The sequence below is a fragment of the Cuculus canorus genome, unplaced genomic scaffold, assembly GCF_017976375.1.
Source record: "Cuculus canorus isolate bCucCan1 unplaced genomic scaffold, bCucCan1.pri scaffold_63_arrow_ctg1, whole genome shotgun sequence".
Taxonomy (NCBI): domain Eukaryota; kingdom Metazoa; phylum Chordata; class Aves; order Cuculiformes; family Cuculidae; genus Cuculus; species Cuculus canorus.
Genome location: NW_026527844.1, coordinates 1 through 19,215, shown reverse-complemented (window position 1 = coordinate 19,215; position 19,215 = coordinate 1). Strand labels below are relative to the sequence as shown.

At 48.1% G+C, this 19,215-nt stretch overlaps 1 pseudogene; it reads right to left on the bottom strand.

Moving 5' to 3' along the window:
* Positions 1-16,957: 16,957 nt before the first annotated feature.
* On the bottom strand, positions 16,958-17,920 carry LOC128850730 (olfactory receptor 14A16-like; annotated as a pseudogene).
* Between the last annotated feature and the right edge of the window lie 1,295 nt (positions 17,921-19,215).

Below are 19,215 nucleotides of genomic sequence, written 5' to 3'. Positions count from 1 at the left end.
TGCTGGAGAAGAATGGGCAGGGAAAGAAGGGCATGTGGTGTACATGGAGTTTTGCAAGGCCTTAGACATGGTGTCCTCATAGCCAGAGAGGGGCTGTCTGGACTGAAGAAGTGGGCGCTGGGTGAGAAGTTGGCTGAACAACCAATGTCATCAGTGGTACAAAAAGTCCTCCATGCAGCCAGTTCCTAGTGACATCCCTCAGTGACCAGCACTTGGGCCAGCACTGTTCAACGCCTTTATTGTCTCCCTGTATGATGTGATGGAGCATGTTTTCAGCTCCTTTGTAGATGATGCAAAGCTGGGCAGAGGCCTTTAACAACCTCCTCTGGATCAGCCTGCCTTGAGCAGGAGAGAGAGACAAGAGGATGCTCAGGGCTCTCTTCAAACCTGAGTTATTGTATGATTCAATGAATCTTTCCCTTGGAGAGATTTTTGGAGACAGAATAGATGGAGGGAGAAGAAAAATTAAAGAAGCAGAACAGCAGATGATGGGATTTCCTTGGCTGTAGGACAAGGTCTGACAGGCAGAGGAAAAACCCAAAGTACAGAAGGATTGTTTAAGGGGGATGTCTTGGATAAGCTCGGCCACAGACCTTGGATAAGCTAAAAACAAGAACTCCCCTCAAGAAAAGAAGAGCAAGGAGTAACGGCTATGTGGGCTACGTGCAAATGGCATAGCAACCATCTAGATAGGAGGAAACCTTGTTACTGTCTAAAGAAGCTAATGACCTGCAAAAAGAGTAGATATCTGTAGCTATGCAGCAATGCCAAATATTAGCTCATACAGCAATGGACTATAACCAATCAGCGTGAAACATGTCGCTTGTAAGTCGCTTATAACTTGTATAAATATATGTTAAGAATACAATAAAATCGACCTCTTGCTGGCATCAGGCTGTGTCCCGTCTCTCAATCGCGGCAAATTGGTGATCCCGACGTGATCGATACGTGATCGATACCAGGGCCTATGATCCCCCTATCTGAGTGCCATGCTGTGAGTCCCACAGAGTTTGAATGAGCTGCTGCAAGGAAGCAGGAATTGTCCGGTCTCGCTAATCCCTCCACGGAAGAGAGGTGAGCTGTGGGAAACATGGGAAACCAGGTGTCTTCCCCTGAAAGAGACGGATATGAACTCATGAAAGCCTTTCTTATGAAACAAGGGAAAAATATTTCTGGGCGTGATCTTAAAGTAATTGTTAAATGGGTACAGGCACAAATACCCACTGTAACTGAGTCTACTAATTTTACGCGGGAACTTTGGGATGATGTGGGGGTTAAACTGTGGGATGCAGCAAGCACAGGGAATGCTGAAGCACAGCGGATGCTCCTGTGGTGGAGGAGTATTTTTGAGACTTTAAAAGTACAAGAAAAGAGCCCCCGAGACAAGGTGAAAGGGGAGGAGGACTCTCCAACTATCCCTCCGCTATCACAGTAAAGGATGGACCCTCCACGGTACCAGAACTGTGCGCCGTCGGCTATCCTCCTGAGGAGGATCCCTTTGATCCAGGACCAGTGAACCCTGAAAAGGAGCCAGACCTTTATCCACCTGATCCACATGATATATGGGTTAATATAAGGCGCCAAGCCTTACAAGAGGGAGAATTAGAAATCGCAAAAGCCATAGTAGCCCCCGTTATTTACCAAGGGCGGGGGGGCTCAGTGGGAGGCTCTTTCTTTTTCGGTAGTTAAGGAGCTGTGCCGTACGGTAAAGGAACATGGTCTCTCTTCGCCGTATTTTACGAGTCTATTGTCCTCTGTTTTTGATACGTATGTCATGATCCCCCATGATTTAAAGTCTCTAGCTCAACTGCTGTTAACACAATCCTTCCCTGTCTATGGGACATTAAGGACATTTTCCATCACCTTCCAAAGGTCATGGAGAATGGGGGAACTCCCTGCCCACTGGCACCACTCCTACATTGCATGTCCTTTTCGCAAATGGGCAAAAGATGAGCACGAGAATGAAAGGCTGTGCCCCAGACCTTATCCACTCGGATCCCATTCCTGGATGTTTGAAAGAGAGGGGAAGTAGATTTCCTATGGGCAGATTCTGTCTCACCATCCTTCTGTTACCCAACTCACCTCTGGCCTGGCCCTTTTATGACCCGGCACTTCTATGACCTCACTCCTCCATGACCAGACACATATATGAGCCACCTCTTCTATGCCCCAGTCCTTCTGTGACCTCAGCCTTCTACCACCTCACTCCTCTGACAACTCTTTTATGACCGGATTCTTATATGACCCTTCTATGACACTTCTATGACTCTACTCTTTTCTGTCCTGACTCTTCTATCATCCTTCTGCGACACACTTTTTTCTATGAAACTTTTAGGACCAGACCCTACCATAAATGATACTTCTCTGTCCCTTCTATGACCTGACTTTCCTGTGATCCAACTCTTCTAGGATCTCACTCTTCTCTAACACAACACTTCTAAAAATTGACCCTTCTGTAACCCAGTCTTTGTATGACCCAACTCTTCTCTTACTCTTCTATGACTTTCTAGGGCCAGGTCATTCCATGACTCCTGACCCAAACCTTCCATGACCTGATTATTCACTGACTCTTCGATTACATGAATTTCTAGGACCTAAATTTTCTATGGCATGAACCATCTATGCTGTGACACCTCTGTGATCAGACACATTCTTCTATTCAGACCACACTCTTCTATGACGCAGCTCATTTGTGACCCTATATTAACTGAGACTTCTGTCTCCTGACCCACTATGGTGTGTATCCTCTGAACTCCTATATAACCCAAATCTTATATAAGCTGCCTTTTCCATGACCCGGCACTTTTATGAGGTAAACTTTCTATGACCCAACACTACCATGTACCTTCCAAACCAAACTATTCTATGAGCCGACTCTTCTATCACCTCACTCTTCAATTACTTCTCTGTCTCAACTCTTCTAAAACCTGAGTCTTCTGTGATCCAAGGCATCTATGACTCAACTCTTCTCTGACCCTTCTCTATCTGACTTTTCTATGGCCTAAATATTCTATGACCAAACTCTTATATGCCCTGACACGTCTTGCTATGACTTTTCTGTTCCCTGACTCTTCTATAGCCCTTCCATGACACAATTCTTCTATGACTCTTCTATGAGTACACAGTTCTACCATTTGTCTATGACCCAACCCTTCTCTGAATCAACTCTTCTCCAAACTGAACATTCTATGAACTTTCTATGACCAAAAAACTTGGAAACCCCTAATAAAATTTCACACTTCAATGACCCAACTTCTCCATGACCCAAAAATTCTATGACCCTTTTATGACCTCAGTCTTCTATAACCTGAGACTTCTGTGACCCAGCTCTGCTATGAGACCTCTGTGATTCAACCAAGCTATGAGACCTCTGTGACCGAACACTTCTATGAACCATCTCAAACCAAACTCTCCTGTTACTCCTCTATGACCCGACTCTTCTATGGCCTGACAATTCTCACAATGAAGAATTCTCACACTGAGTGTTCTTCTGTGACACAGCCCTTTTATGACCATACCCTTCTATCATCCAACTCTTCTGCAACTCCATGGATCTGTGTGAAATCCGTGGCATCTCACATAACTCTGCAAGCCCCTATTTGGAATTATGTGGAATAAATGCACCCAATTCGATACGGCCAAGTGAGAATGTTATGACACAGATGTCATTCTAGCCAAAGCCAGATCTGTCTTCACAGGATGTGGGGGTCAGGGCTTGGCCTTTCTATTTCCTCAAGCAAGCCCAGGCATTTCTCAGAATCACTGCTCCCTGCACAGGGCCTTTGCCTGCCTGCAATCATGGCCTCCAATTATCGGCCCTAACGAGTCCCTGGGGAGGCTTTGTCAGGAACAATACTCACTGAGACCAATTAATACTTCAAGATACTCTGAGTTCTGCTTTTCACTTCTTGAGATGTTTCTTCAGTCTCCTCTCAGCACCTAAGGTTCAAGGACTCATCAGCAAATCCACTCTGGGTCTCATTAAAACAAAGAAATCTTAACGAGCTCTTTCTCTTACTCAAATTTTCTTCAGGTCTTCAAGCCTTGCACAGCTCCTTGGAGTCATTGCCCGTTGAGGTTAAAAAGGAAGATTTCAAAGTGCACTTAAGAAAAATATGTTTTAGTTTAAACATTGTATTTCAATATTTTTCAGACTCATTGAATGGTTTGGGTTGAAGAGTCCTTAAAGTCCATCCAGTTCCACCCCCTTTGCCATAGGCAGGGACACCTCCCATTGCACCAGGCTGCTCAAGGCCCCATCCAGACTGGCCTTGAACACCTCCAGGGAGGGGACATCCACAGCTTCTCTGGGAAACCTGGGCCACTGCCCCACCACCTTCTTTGTGAACAATTTCTTCCTAATGTCTAATGCAAATCTTCTCTAAACCTTAAATCCACCCCCTGTCACCCTGTGTCCCTGCAAAAAGTCCCAGCATCAGAGCTGCTGTGTCCAGGACGGGGCTACCAGGAAAGAATAACCTGCCCAGCCTGGAGCAAGTACTGCCAAGGCCAGAAGGGCGTTTGCTCCTGGGCAAGTAGAGGCTGAGAGAGCTGGGGTTGAGAGAAACCTTTCAGGCTGAAACACTGAGCAAGGCCCCAAGGCAGCAGGGGGATCCCAATCCATGGATGTTCTCAGTGTTTGATGAGACAAGGCCATGAGCCCCTGATGTGTGAGAAAGGTCTTGGCTGAGAGACCAGCAGTGGCGAGAGCTGAGGGACTGGGGTGCAAGAAATGTCAGTATTAGACTGGTTCCATTTTTATTAATAGTGGTAGTGGAGTTGGGTATCAGTGAACAAAGGAGGAGGACAGAGGTTTCCATGTAACAAAAGTCCCTCCTCATGGTTGGGAGGTGCAGCCAGACATGGAAATGATCAGTGTGTGGGACTTATCTGGGATGATTTCACTGTTTCAGCTTTCCCAGAGCATCCAGTGGACAATTGCTAATAGTGTGTGATCTATAACTGGGCCGAATGCCTTGATATTGAATATAAATTAGTATTAATTTTAGTTTTAATACTGACGAGTTCAAGTCCAGGTTGGATGAGGTTATAAGAAACCTGATCCAGTTGAAGATGTCGCTGCCCATGGCAAGGGGCTTGGATCTGGCTGATCTCAAAGGACCCTTCCAACCAAAATCATTCCATGATTCCATGATGTGATTCTGTGATTCTACAATCACTGCTGGTACTAAAACAAGACCTTGCAGCAGCGTGAGTGTTACTGTGAGTGTTACTGTAAGTGTTACTGATAGGAATAGTGTGAGGTTTTATTGCGTTTATTAAATCCATCTTTTTATTTCAATCTTCAGGACTTCTTTTCTTCACCTGATTCCCCTTCCTCATTAATTTAGGGAAGGGGAAGGAACCATTGCCCATAATTTTCTGCCAGATCGCAGGGTCTGAACTGGGACACCTTGTGCCCCATCTCACACACAGGGTGCCCAGAGACAGAGCCCTCCCCGTGCTCACACAGCGGCTCTGCACAGCAGCAGTCACAGTGTCTCTGTTCTCCTGCTGCCACTCCCAGAGCTGTGGTTGCTCACCCTGCTCTGCACTCAGCTGAGATGCTCCACACCACAAGGAATGGACACAGAGACCTCAGTCCAAGGCAGCACAGCCCAGTGCTGCACTCAGGCAGTTTCCAGGGGACGTTGTTCTCCAAGTGAAGTGACCGTGAGGCACTCTCAGTCCCACAGGCCTTCACAGCAACCCCATGGCCATCAGCCCTGTCACAGAGGTGCCCATTGCCTGTCCCTGCCTGTGATCCCAGCACGGCCACAGCGCAGGAGAGTGACCAAGCTCAGAGCCCAGAGGCTTTTCCAGCCTTAATGGTTTTGTGCTTGTGTGACTGAGGGTCCAGAGACCCTGTGCTGCCCCAGTGCCTCCTGCCAGAGCCTCCAGCCCTGTTTTGGGGGCAGAACCCCACTTTTCGGTCCAGAACTCCCATTTTTAGCTCCCAAAGCCTTTTTTTTCAGGAAACAAAGCCTCATTTTAGAATCAAGTCCACAATCGTGAGGGCTCAAAACCCTCATTTGGAGCCTCTCAAGTCCCATTTTCAGGGAGCAAAGCCTTCCTGTTTGCAACCATAACATCATTTCAGGGCACAAATCCTGATGTCAGGGCTCAAAGTCTCAGTTTCAGTTTCAAAGCACCGCTTGTAGGACCCAAACCCTCCTTTTGAAGCTCCAGACTCTCATGGAAAGGATCCAACCTCGTCTTTTACAGCTCAAAACCTCCACTGGAGCTCCCAAAGGCCTGCATTCGGGACCAGACCTTCATTTCTTGGGGCCACAGAGGAACCAGGATGTTTCCTTCCCTTGCAGGATCAAAAGACTCATTTGTAGCACTTCACTCATCCCTTTAGTGCCCGAAGTCTCGTGTTTTTTGCTGAAATCCTCAATTCTAGGGTTCCAACCTTTTTTTTTTTTGACCCATATACTTTTTAAGATGCACAGATACATTCTGAAGGCCTAAATTCTCATTATTTTGTGTCTACATACTCATTTTAAGAGCCTCATTTTTAAGGCCTGAAGTCTGATTTTGATTTTCCAGCGCCTCGGTTTTAGAGGCCAAACCCTTATTTATAGTTATCCAAAAGCTCATTTTTACGTTCCAAAGCCTCTTTCAGGGATCAGCACATCATTTTTAGAATTATGAACAATTTTGATGGCAGGGAGAGGCAGGGGGTGGAACTGGATGGGCTTTGATGTCACATGAACCCAAACCATTCCATGATTCTGTGATTCTATGATTCTACCAAAGAGAAACTTTCAGGACCAGACCCTACCATAAATGATAAATCTCTGTCCCTTTTATGTCCTGACCTTTCTGTGACCCAGCTCTTCTAAGATCTCACTCTTCTGTGACACAGCTCTTCTAAAAATTGACCCATCTATAACCCAAGCTTTCTATGACACAACCTTTCTTTTACTATTCTATGACTTTCTAGGGATCAAATCCTCTATGACTCAAAACATCTAAGATCCAACCGTTCTGTGACCCATCTCTTACATGACCAGGACATCACACGATTCCTGCCTTCCTTGACCCAACACTTCCATGACCTGATTACTCTCTGACCCTTCTGTTACACAAATTGCAATGACCCAACTCTTCTATGGCACGAGTCATCTATGCTGTGAGACCTCTGAGATGAGACACATCTATGACCAGACTCTTCTATGACCCAGCTCTTCTGGGACCCTATAATTAACTGACAATTCTTTGACTTGACACGGTATGATGCGAAGCCTCTGAATTCCTCCATGACCCAAATCTTATATGAGCTGCCTTTTCTATGACCCGGCACTTCTGTGATGTAAACTTTCTATGATACAACACTACCACCTACCTTCCAAACCAAACTCTTCTATGAGCCGACTCTTGATTGATTGATTCTGTGATTCTGTGAATGATTGCAATGGTAAGGTTGAGTGCTTATGGGTAAGGGTGAGGGGAAAGTCCAACAAAGCAGATATTCTGCTGAGAGTCTGTTGTAGACCACCCAGACAGGATGGAGAGGTAGATGAAGCATTCTACAAGTGGCTGACAGAACTCTCACAATTGCTAGCCCTTGTTCCCATGGGGGACTTCAACTTACCAGACGTCTGCTGGAAACAGAACACAGCAGAGAGGATCAGTCAAGGAGGTTTCTAGAGTGCATGGAAGACAACTTCCTGACACAGCTGGTGAGTGAGCCTGCCAGGGAAATGCCTTGCTTGACCTACTGTTTACAAATAAAGAAGGACTTGTGGGAGATGTGGTGCTTGGAAGCTGTCTTGGACTTAGTGACCATGAAATAACAGAGTTCTCTGTTCTTGTTAAAGTAATGAGTGGGGCAGGAACCACAGCCATGGGCTTCCAAAAGACAGACTTTGGCCTGTTAAGGTCACTTTTTGAGAGAGTCCCTTGAGAAGCAGTCCTGAAGGGAAAAGGGGTCCAGGAAGTCTGAATAATCTTCAAGAAGGAGATCTTAAAGACACAGAAGCAGGCTGTGCCCACTTGCCATAAGATGAACAAGTGAGGAAAATGACCAGCCTGGCTGAACAGAGACCTTTTTCTTGCCTTATTGCTCTTTACAATTACATGAAAGTTGCAGTATCGGTCTCTTCTTCCAAGTGAAAAGTGATAGGACAAGAGGAAATGACGTCAAATTGCACCAAGTGGGCTTTAGATTGGATATTAGGAAAAATTTCTTTGCTGAAAGAGTGGCTAAGTGTTGGAAGAGGCTGTCCAGGGAAGTGGTGGGATCACCATCCCTGCAGGTGTTCAAAAAACATGTAGACATAGCACTGCAAGACATAGTGTAGTAGTCATGGTGGTGTTGGGATCATGGTTGGACTTGATGATCTTTGATGTCTTTTCCAACCTTAATGATTTTATGATTCATGTTTCCAAATGTTATCTTCTTTATTAAATCAGTAACTGGAAGGTTGTCTGCCCTGCACCTTTCTCTTTTGCCTGCTGCTGTTTCAGATATTCTGTAGTATTCTTTCAAGGACTTAATTTTTGTTGGAAAAAGTTTTACTCAAATAGCAAAGGCATTAGGAGTAAAGCTATTTGTTCTACAAAAATGAATGTCTTTTTATAACTTTGTAGGCTATTTGGTTAATCCACCCTTTTGGAATGACAAGCAATTTACGGCTCTTGGTTTAAAATGAGACATTTCTCTAAATGAAGGGAAGCTTTAAACTAGATGTGAAGGGGGAAGGGGAGGAGACCAGGCTAGTTGGGAATGAGCCTGGAAGTGGGAAACCAGCGGCTGAGAAATGGTGTGCTGGAGAGGACCACCAGTACACCACAACAGGGCAAGTGAGGGCGAGTATAAGTGGGGACAGTAAGGATAAAACTGGGTCTGTGGAATTAGTTATTCCAAGGACCAATCAATCGAGAATAAACTCTCTTCCCTTTACGAGCGCTGAAGGTTCATCAGCCCAGCTGAAGTGCATTTACACCAATGCACGCAGCATGGGCAATAAGAAGGATGAGCTGGAAGCTGTTGTAGGGCAAGGTGACTATGATGTCATTGCCATCACAGAAACGTGGTGGGATGACTCACATAACTGGACTACAGCTATGTTGGGATATAAACTCTTCAGGCGGGACAGGAAGGGTAGGAAAGGAGGCGGGGTAGCCCTCTATGTCAAAGAGTGCTTTGAAACTCTCGAACTGGATTACGGTGAGGATGGGATCGAGTGCCTATGGGTTAAAATCAGAGGAGCCCACAAGAAAGGGGACTTTGTGATAGGAGTCTGTTACAGACCACCCAGCCAAGAAGAAGCTGTTGATGAACTCTTCTATAAACAGCTGGGGACAGTCTCTAAATCTCTGCCTCTTGTCCTTGTGGGAGACTTTAACTTTCCGGATGTCTGCTGGGAGTACAATACAGCAGAAAGGAAACAGTCTAGGAGGTTCCTGGAGTGCATCGAAGACAACTTCCTTGCACAACTGGTTAGCGAACCAACAAGGGAGGGTGCCTTCCTAGACCTGCTGTTTGTGAATAGGGAAGGTCTTGTTGGGGATTTGACGGTTGGAGGACGCCTGGGATTAAGTGATCATGAGATGATAGGGTTTTCAGTTCTAGGTGGGATTAAGAAGGGGGTTAGCAAAGCAGTCACATTAAACTTCCAGAGGGCAGACTTTGGCCTGTTCAGAAGGTTGATTAGCAAAGTCCCGTGGGAAACAGTCCTTCAGGGCAAGGGAGCCCACGAGGGTTGGGCGCTCTTGAAAAATGAAATCCTATCAGCTCAAGAGCAGGCCATCCCTGTGTTCCGGAAAAGGAGCCGGCAGGGGGAAAAGCCAGCTTGGTGGAACAGGGTGATCTCAAGATGCGTCAATAAGAAAAAGAAGCTCTATGTGCTCTGGAGGAAAGGACAGGCATCTTGGGTGGACTACAGGGACGAAGTGAGATCGTGCAGGGAAAAAATCAGGAGGGCCAAGGCCCAACTAGAATTAAAACTCGCTAAGTCTGTGAAAGACAATAAAAAGTCTTTCTACAAGTACATTAACAGGAAAAGGAGGACGAGGGAGAATATCCAGTCTCTAGTGGATGCAGAAGGAATAACAGTGACAGGGGATAAGGACAAGGCTGAGGTACTTAATGCCTTCTTCGCCTCAGTCTTTAATAGCAAAGAAAGTTGTTCCTTCTGTTTACAAAGCCAAGAGTTAGAGGGGCAGATTGAGGCTCCCGTGATCCAAGAGGAGGCGGTTAGAGACTTGCTTGCCCAGCTAGACGTCCACAAGTCTATGGGGCCGGATGGGATCCACCCAAGAGTATTGAAGGAACTGGCGGATGTCCTTTCCAAACCCCTATCCATCATCTTCCAGAGGTCCTGGCTGACTGGGGAAGTTCCACTAGACTGGAGGCTGGCTGATGTTGTGCCCATATACAAGAAGGGTTGCAGAGAGGATCCGGGGAACTACAGGCCTGTCAGTCTCACCTCAGTGCCAGGGAAAGTCATGGAACAGGTAATCTTGAGTGCTATCATGAAGCACACGCAAGAGAACTGGGTGATCAGGCCCAGTCAACATGGGTTTACAAAAGGCAAATCTTGCCAAACTAACCTGATCACCTTCTATGACAAAATCACTCAACTACTGGATGGGGGAAAGGCTGTGGATAGAGTCTTCTTGGACTTCAGTAAAGCCTTTGACACAGTTTCTCACAGCATTCTGCTTCAGAAACTGTCAGCCTCTGGCCTGGACAGGCGCACACTCTCCTGGGTTGAAAACTGGTTGGATGGCCGGGCCCAGAGAGTGGTGGTCAATGGAGTTAACTCCAGCTGGAGGCCAGTCACAAGTGGAGTTCCTCAGGGCTCAGTACTGGGTCCAGCTCTGTTCAATGTCTTTATCAATGACCTGGATGAAGGCATTGAGTGCACCCTCAGCAAGTTTGCAGATGACACTAAGCTGGGAGGAAGTGTCGACCTGCTGGAGGGTAGGGAGGCTCTGCAAAGGGATCTGAACAGGCTGGACTGCTGGGCCGAGACCAATGGGATGAGGTTTAACAAGACCAAATGCCGGGTCCTGCACTTGGGGCACAACAACCCTATGCAGCGCTACAGACTGGGGGAAGAATGGCTGGAGAGCTGCACGGAGGAGAAGGACCTGGGGGTGCTGGTTGACAGCCGACTGAACATGAGCCAGCAGTGTGCCCAGGTGGCCAAGAAGGCCAATGGCATCTTGGCTTGTATCAGAAATGGGGTCACCAGCAGGTCCAGGGAGGTTATTCTCCCTCTGTACTCGGCACTGGTGAGACCGCACCTCGAATACTGTGTTCAGTTCTGGGCCCCTCACCACAAGAAGGATGTTGAGGCTCTGGAGCGTGTCCAGGGAAGAGCAACAAAGCTGGTGAGGGGGCTGGAGAACAAGTCTTATGAGGAGCGGCTGAGAGAGCTGGGGTTGTTTAGCCTGGAGAAGAGGAGGCTGAGGGGAGACCTTATTACTCTCTACAACTACCTGAAAGGAGGTTGTGGAGAGGAGGGAGCTGGCCTCTTCTCCCAAGTGACAGGGGACAGGACTAGAGGGAATGGCCTGAAGCTCCGCCAGGGGAGGTTCAGGTTGGATATCAGAAAAAAATTCTTCACAGTAAGAGTCATTGGGTACTGGAACAGGCTGCCCAGGGAGGTGGTCGAGTCGCCTTCCCTGGAGGTGTTTAAGGAACGGGTGGATGAAGTACTTAGGGACATGGTTTAGGGAGTGTTAGGAACGGTTGGACTCGATGATCCAATGGGTCTTTTCCAACCTTGTGATTCTGTGATTCTGTGATTCTATCACTCCACACTTCAACAACTTCTCTATGTCCCGACTCTTCTAAAACCTGAGTCTTCAGTGAACCATGTCATCTACAACACAACCTTTCTCTGACCCTTCTATATCCGACATTTCTATGGCCTGAATATTTTATAAACAAACTCTTATATAACCCGACACATCTTGATCTGACTTTTTATTCCCTGACCCTTCTATGACCCTTCCATTACGTGATTCTTCTGTGACTCCTCTATGAGTCAACAGTTCAATAACTCGTCTATGACTCCACGCTTCTCTGAACAACTCTTCTCCAAACCGAACATTCTATGAACTTTCTATGACCAAAAAACTTGGAAACGCCTAATAAACTTTCAGACTTCAATGACTCAACTCTTCCACAACCCAAATATTCTATGACCCTTTTATGATCTCAATTTTCTATGGCCCGAGACTTCTATGACTCAGCTCTGCTATGAGACCTCTGTGATCCAACCAAGCTATGAGACCTCTGTGACCGAACACTTCTATGAATCATCTCAAACAAAACTCTTCTGTTACTCCTCTACCACCCGACTCTTCTGTGGCCTGAAAAGTCTCACGCTGAAATGTTGTAACACTCTTCTATGACACAGCCTTTTTATGACCCTACCATCCTATGACCCAACTCTTCTGCAACCCCATGGAGCTGTGTGAGAGCCTTGGCATCTCACATAACTCTACAAGACTCTGTTAGCGATTACATGGAACAACTGCTCCCAATTTGATACAGCAATGTGAGAGTGTTCATGACACCAATGTCATTGTAGTCAAAGCCAGATCTGCCTGCCCAGGGCCTGGGGGTCAGGGCTCGGCCTTTCTGCTTCATCAAGCAAGCCCAGGCTTTTCTCAGCATCACAGCTGCCTGCACAGCACCCTGGCCTGCCTGCAATCATGGCCTCCAATTTTCAGCCCTAACGAATCCATGGGGAGGCTTTGTCAGTAACAATCCTCACTGAGACTGATTAATACTTCAAGATACTCTGAGTTCTGCTTTTAACTTCTTGAGATGTTTCTTCAGTCTCCTCTAAGAAGCTGAGGTTCAAGGACTCATCAGCAAATCCACTTTGTGTCTCATTAAATTAGAAAAAGCCTTAATGAGCTTTTTCTCTGCCTGGAGATTTCTTCACGTCTTCAAGACTTGCACAGCTCCTTGAAGGCATTTCCCAGTGTGAGCTAAAGAAGAAGATTTCAAAGTGCATCTAAAAAAAATATGTTTTAGTTTAAACATTATATTTCAATACTTTTCAGAATCATTGTGTGGTTTGGGTTAGAAGGGTCATTAAAGCCCATCCAGTTCCACCCCTTTGCCATAGGCAGGGACACCTCCCATTGCACCAGGATGCTCAACGCCCCATCCAACCTGGCCTTGAACACCTCCAGGCAGGGGACATCCACAGCTTTCCTGGGAAACCTGGGCCACTGCCTCACCACCTTCTTTGTGAACAATTTCTGCCTAATGTCTAATCCAAATCTTCTCTAAATCCCTAAGCCAGCCCTGTCATCCTATCACTCTGTGCCCCTGGAAAAAGTCCCTCCCCAGCTTTACTGGTGACCCCCTTCAGGCACTGGAAAGCCCTGATAAGGTCTCTCTGAAGCCTTTTCTTCTCCAGACTGAGGAATTTCTAGGAGAAGATCAAAATTTCTTCGGAAAATCTCTTTTGATAGGGCATGAGATTGGTGGAGGTCTCTTGTGAGTGAGGACATGCAAGTGTCCTGGTGCCCAGGTCCATCTCCTCAGGACACTCCTCAGCCAGCCAGGTCTCTATCCGTGCTGCACCAAGGAAATGGTATTGATCTTTTTTCTTTCACCTATTCAACTATTTTTAGCCCAACCAACAAGTCAAAAAACTACATAAACCAAAACCAAAACCAATACAAATGCCATTGCTTGCCATCTCCCTCAGGCACACAGACACCCCACCAGTCTAACACCACTCATAACCTTGAATGATAAAATTCTCCACTTCTTCCTGCTTCTGCCACACTTTTTATCCCTGAGCATGGTGTCTATGTTATGCCATCTCCCTCTGGTCAGTCGGGGTCAGCTCTCCTGCCTGTATCCCCCTGACAACTTCTTGTCCACCCCCAGCCACTCACTGGGAGGGAGCAGAGTGAGCAACTCTTGATGCTGTGCAGAGGAGACAATCACTGCCCTCACTCTTCTGGCACCAGGACGATGCCACAGGACCCAAAGAGTCTCACCCTTCAAAAGGAAAGTGGAGAAACTGGAGAGGATCTGGAGGAGGTCTGTCAGGATGGAATTAGGGGATCACAGCATGAGGTGTGAGGACACACTTTCGCCTGCTCCGAGAGCCTCAGGTCAACCTGCTAAGTAGGCCTCTACACCTTATGGTCTTAGAAAAACTTAGGGAATGAGAGAGCTCAGGTGATCTCTAGTCCAATATCCAGCTCCAAGCAGGGCCAGAATTTAGACATCAACAAGGCACTGAAGCCATGATTAAAAGAGAGTTTTTGGCCTCAGTTTTAGAGGCCAAACCCTTATTTATAGGGTCCAAAAGCTCATTCTTGTGTTCCAAAGCCTCTTTCAGGGATCAAAGGCTCATTTTTAAAATTATCCACAATTTTGATGGTGGGGGCGGAGGTGTGTGGTGTGGTGGAACTGGATGGGCTTTAAGGCCACGTGAACCCAAACCATTCCATGACTCTGTGATTCTATGATTCTACCAAAGAGAAGGGTGTTGTCCACAGCCAGAAAGAGCAGCCCCACACAGACCCTGCTCGGTGCATCTCTCAGCCAGATGGGGTTCATGGTTTCACGCCTGTGCCCCAGTCTGGCTGAGGAGAGCAAGTGTCCCTCGGCAAAACGCGGGCTGAGTGGGATCCTCAAGGCTGTTGTCGATGGCTTCTTTGCACCTCACTCCTTCTGAATGGAATTGGCTTTGAGCTGGAGAAAAATTAGTTGAAAGCTGTTGGATTATGGCCTGGAAATGCCTTTGGGTGCCTGAATGGAGGAATTGCAGAGCTCAGCAGTGAGGCCTGGGAAGCAAATCCTCAGGGCAGGGCTTGCTCCCTCCCAGCCCGGATCCTGAGCAGCACAGGAGTTCCCCGAACACCCAGCAAAGCTGTTGCAGCATTGAGCAGACACCAACATGCGAGAGGCACGGATGCTGTGGGAGAGGCCGAGTGGTGAAATAACTGTGAGGGTTGGAGAATGAGGAGAAGGAAGCCCCTTTTCCAGGTGGGAATCCTCCTGCCACTGCAGAGCTGTCCACAGAGAGTTGGGTGAGGTTTAGTTTGGTTTTGATTTGATCTTCCCATTCACTGTGTGGGCTAAATGAAATCCTGAGACAGGCATTAGGAAACAAAAAGTCAGGAAAGATGTGTTTGCTCTCACTTTTTCTTTGGGAAGGCTTCCTCTGGCATGTACGGCTCCAGTGCTGAGTGCTGGCATTCCCCTGCCAGAGAGGCTCACTTTTCCTTGGCCTTCTGCCACTGTCTCTGTGCACGAACGCCTCAGGGGGAGCCTTGGTCTGGAGAGCTTAGAGAATATTTGCCCTTGTCTTGTAAGAGCAAAGCTACCGCAGCATTCCTCTTGCTGTGTTTGGTTTCTTTGTCCAGCAGAGAGGGCTTCTCCCTCTGCTTTGCCTGGATGGGGATCGCTCTTGAGCCAGTGAGCGGGCTGGATGTTCACCAGAACAGCCTCTGTCTCTGAGCAGTCTGGGACACCTTTCCTATCCAGGGTCTCTGCTGGCCTCTTCCATGCCCTGAGGAAATGACTTTTCTTTTCCTGTACAGATTCCCAATCTCGAGAAGAAACAAGAGTCCCCTCCCAGTCTGGGGTCACTGAGTCTTCCAAGGAGAAGAGCCCTGCCCGTCCTCAGCAAGGGCACATGGATTCAGAACCATCCACCTCCCCAAAAGAGAACAGTCTCCTAAGGACCCTCACAGAGAAAAGCCCTTTCCGTTCCCCTGGCACAACCAAGTCGAAGGACCAGGCTGCTGAGGAACAGCCCACATGCCAGACTGCTTCTCCAGTTCAGCCAAAAGCAAGGAGAGGGAGTGGGAGAGGAAAACGGGACGGGGACTGTTAGGTCCCTTTCAAAAGTCCTACAAGTTTCTTAAATTCTGATGGGATCAAATTATGGTGAAATGACACCAGTGATCCTTTTCCACAACTGCGTTTAGTTGACACGTGTGTTGTCTCAGGCGATGGCTGAGGCTGTTTGGAAATAGGTGTTGGTTTGTTTTTAGGAAAAAAAGAGTCATACAACATAGAATATCCTGAGTGTGAAGGGGCTTTTCTCCGGATATCCAATCTAAACCTCCCCTGGTGCATCTTCCTGCCATTCCCTTGGGTGGACAAGGTATCACATGGCCAGGTGTGTCTCAAGAACTCATAATCCAGTAGGAAGGCAATGGCTGTGAAGGGGGCTGTGAGGTCACTTCTGCCTCTGCAGGGGACAGGCCAACAGCAGGAACATGGCTGGGAAAGAGACTGTGAGGTCACCTCTTTCTGAAGGTCAGATAGGTCAGACCTTGACTCATGGCTGGGATTTGTGCTTTGAAGCTCACATCTGGCAGTGTCTGTGACAGGCCAGCAGAAGGCACCTGGTTGGCTCATTGACTATAAGATCCCATAGAAAGGTCAGGTCATAGAATGGTGGGGTTATAGAAGACCTGGGTCATAAAAGAACTGGGGCATAGAAGAATCATTTCATGGCAGTTTCATAGAAGGATAGAAAGTCAGACTACAGAAGATTTTGGGCACAGAAAAGTAATAGAAGATTTGGGTCAAAGAAAGGTTGTAGAAGAGTCGGGTAGCAGAGGAATTGGGTCTTAGAAGGGTCATAGGTGAGTCAGGTCATACAAGGGTCAGGTTATAGAAGGCTAGATCAAGTGCTGGTGCCTCGCAGTGCTGCCATGCCAGGACTCTTCTCCCCTCCACCCATGCCCACAGGAACTATCCCGGCATCTCCAAAAATACCTTGGAGGAAAGATATCAGGGAACAAAAGTCATGGAATATCGCTTTATATTTCTGAAACACGCAGAGAGCACAGCTCCTCATTTACACAGCTGACCAGTAAGAAAAGAGAAGAAGACAGTGAATTAAAACCAGAATGACAACATTATCCCAATTAAAAACCAGAAACGTCACCAACAAATACAGAAGCCAGTCTGGGCCTGCCATGAGTTGCATGATAATTGCTATGCAGATGATGATGAGCAGCTCATTGCTTCAGAGACCCATCCAGATATCAGTTTCCACACTGCATCCTTGAGCTGCTGGTTCCTCAAGCTGTAGATGAGGGGGTTCAATGCTGGAGGCACCACTGAGTATAGAACTGACACCACAAGGTCCAGGGATGGAGAGGAGATGGAGCGGGGCTTCAGGTAGGCAAACACTGCAGTGCTGATAAACAGGGAGACCACAGCCAGGTGAGGGAGGCACGTGGAAAAGGCTTTGTGCCGTCCCTGCTCAGAGGGGATCCTCAGCACAGCCCTGAAGATCTGTACATAGGACACCACAATGAAAACAAAACAGCCAAAGGCTACAAAGGCACCAATGCTAAGAAGCCCAACCTCCCTGAGGTATGATTGTGAGCAGGAGAGCTTGAGGATGTGGGGGATTTCACAGAAGAACTGTTCCACAGCATTGCCCTGGCAGAGGGGCAGAGAAAATGTATTGGCCGTGTGCAGCAGAGCATTGAGAAACGCAGCGCCCCAGGCAGCTGCTGCCATGTGGACACAAGCTCTGCTGCCCAGGAGGGTCCCGTAGTGCAGGGGTTTGCAGATGGCAACTTAGCGGTCGTAGGACATGACCGTGAGAAGAAAATATTCTGCACCAAACAAGAACAACACAAAGAAGACCTGAGCAACACATCCCATGTAGGAGATGGCCCTGGTGCTCCGTAGGGAATTTGCCATGGATTTGGGGACAGTGGTGGAGATGGATCCCATGTCGAGGAGGGCGAGGTTGAGGAGGAAGAAGTACATGGGAGTGTGGAGGTGGTGGTCACAGGCGATGGTGGTGATGATGAGGCCGTTTCCCAGGAGAGCAGCCAGGTAGATGCCCAGGAAGAGCCAGAAGTGCAAGAGCTGCAGCTCCCGTGTGTCTGCGAATGCCAGGAGGAGGAACTGGGTGATGGAGCTGCTGTTGGACATCTGCCTCTGGGCTTGAGGCACTATCACAAGAGGAAAAGACAGCGACAAGTTAGAGGAGACTTCTCTGAGCAAAATCAAAGCTATCTCTCATTCCCCTCTCCCTGCTGCACACACTCTGTCCCTTTTCTCCCAGCCCTTCCTTCAGCTCTCTGCCTGCAGCCCTGCTTGGTGCCGGCTGAATGTGCCGGGAGGAGCAGAGCCTCTGCCGCTGGCTGTGAGGAGTCATCCCTGCTCTGCAGCAGGGGGTCATGGGGACGGTGGGGACAGGGGACACTGCTGGGGATCAGCTTTGTCCTGTGGAACTGCTCCTGGTGCAGAAGGGCCTGTCAGCATCTGCACTGCCAGGGATGAGGAGCTAAGATGGAAGAAGGCAGGCTGAGAGGTCTGGGATTTTACAGCTCCTTCTGCCACCCTGGGCAGTGTTCTTGGATGTCAGAACCCCTCAGCATCTCTGCTGCACTCAGGGACAACAGAGGGATTCCTGTGAGGCGAGAATATTGCCTGTAGCTCAGTGCAGAGGGAGGGGAGCTGCTCTGTCCCTCACTATTGTTCCCTGCTGCCCTGGGCTTGCACCTTTCAGAGACAGAGTAATCACACTTTCATATTCACCTTCAAAGCCACCAGGATCTGCTGAAAGCAGACAAACCCACTGCCAAGCACTGAGTGCCCAACCCTTTCTCGAGGTCTCAGCATTCCACTTTCAGCCCAGGACACACACGAATCATTTCACAAACCCAACAGCATTTCCTTGGCTGGAGCGTCTCTGTGCTTTTCCACAGATATTCAGGGAACACAAAGATGCCATAGGACAGGTTTGTATCCTGGAGGGCTGCTCAGTGCTTGGGAGGAATCCTCAAGGAAAGCCAAGCATCTTAATTATGATATCTCATTAGTGAAGAGTCTGATAATTCCTCAGGAATGCACTGCTCACAGCCCCAGAGAAGATCAGTGCCTGACTCTGCAACTCCCATCCCCAGAGAGCCTGGCAGTGAGAATAAGAGAAAAATAGCAAGAACAGAGACAAGGAGAGAAACGGGGAGAAAAAGAGAGAGAGTCTGTCTGTGAGAGGCCAGGGCAGAGGCAGCCGGGCACACAGACAGCGTTCCCCTTCCCCAGCTGTGCTCACCCCCTCCCAGACACCAACCTTGCCGGGCAGTTGCTCTCAGCCCCTGGGCTCTGGAGAGGGCACTGGAGCTGTGGCTGCAGAGGAGGGGGTTCAGCCCTGGAGCCCAGAGCCCTGAGGGCAGAGGCTTTGCTGGGTGGGAGAGGAGGCAAGGGGGCTTGCTCAGAGGAAGGGGCTG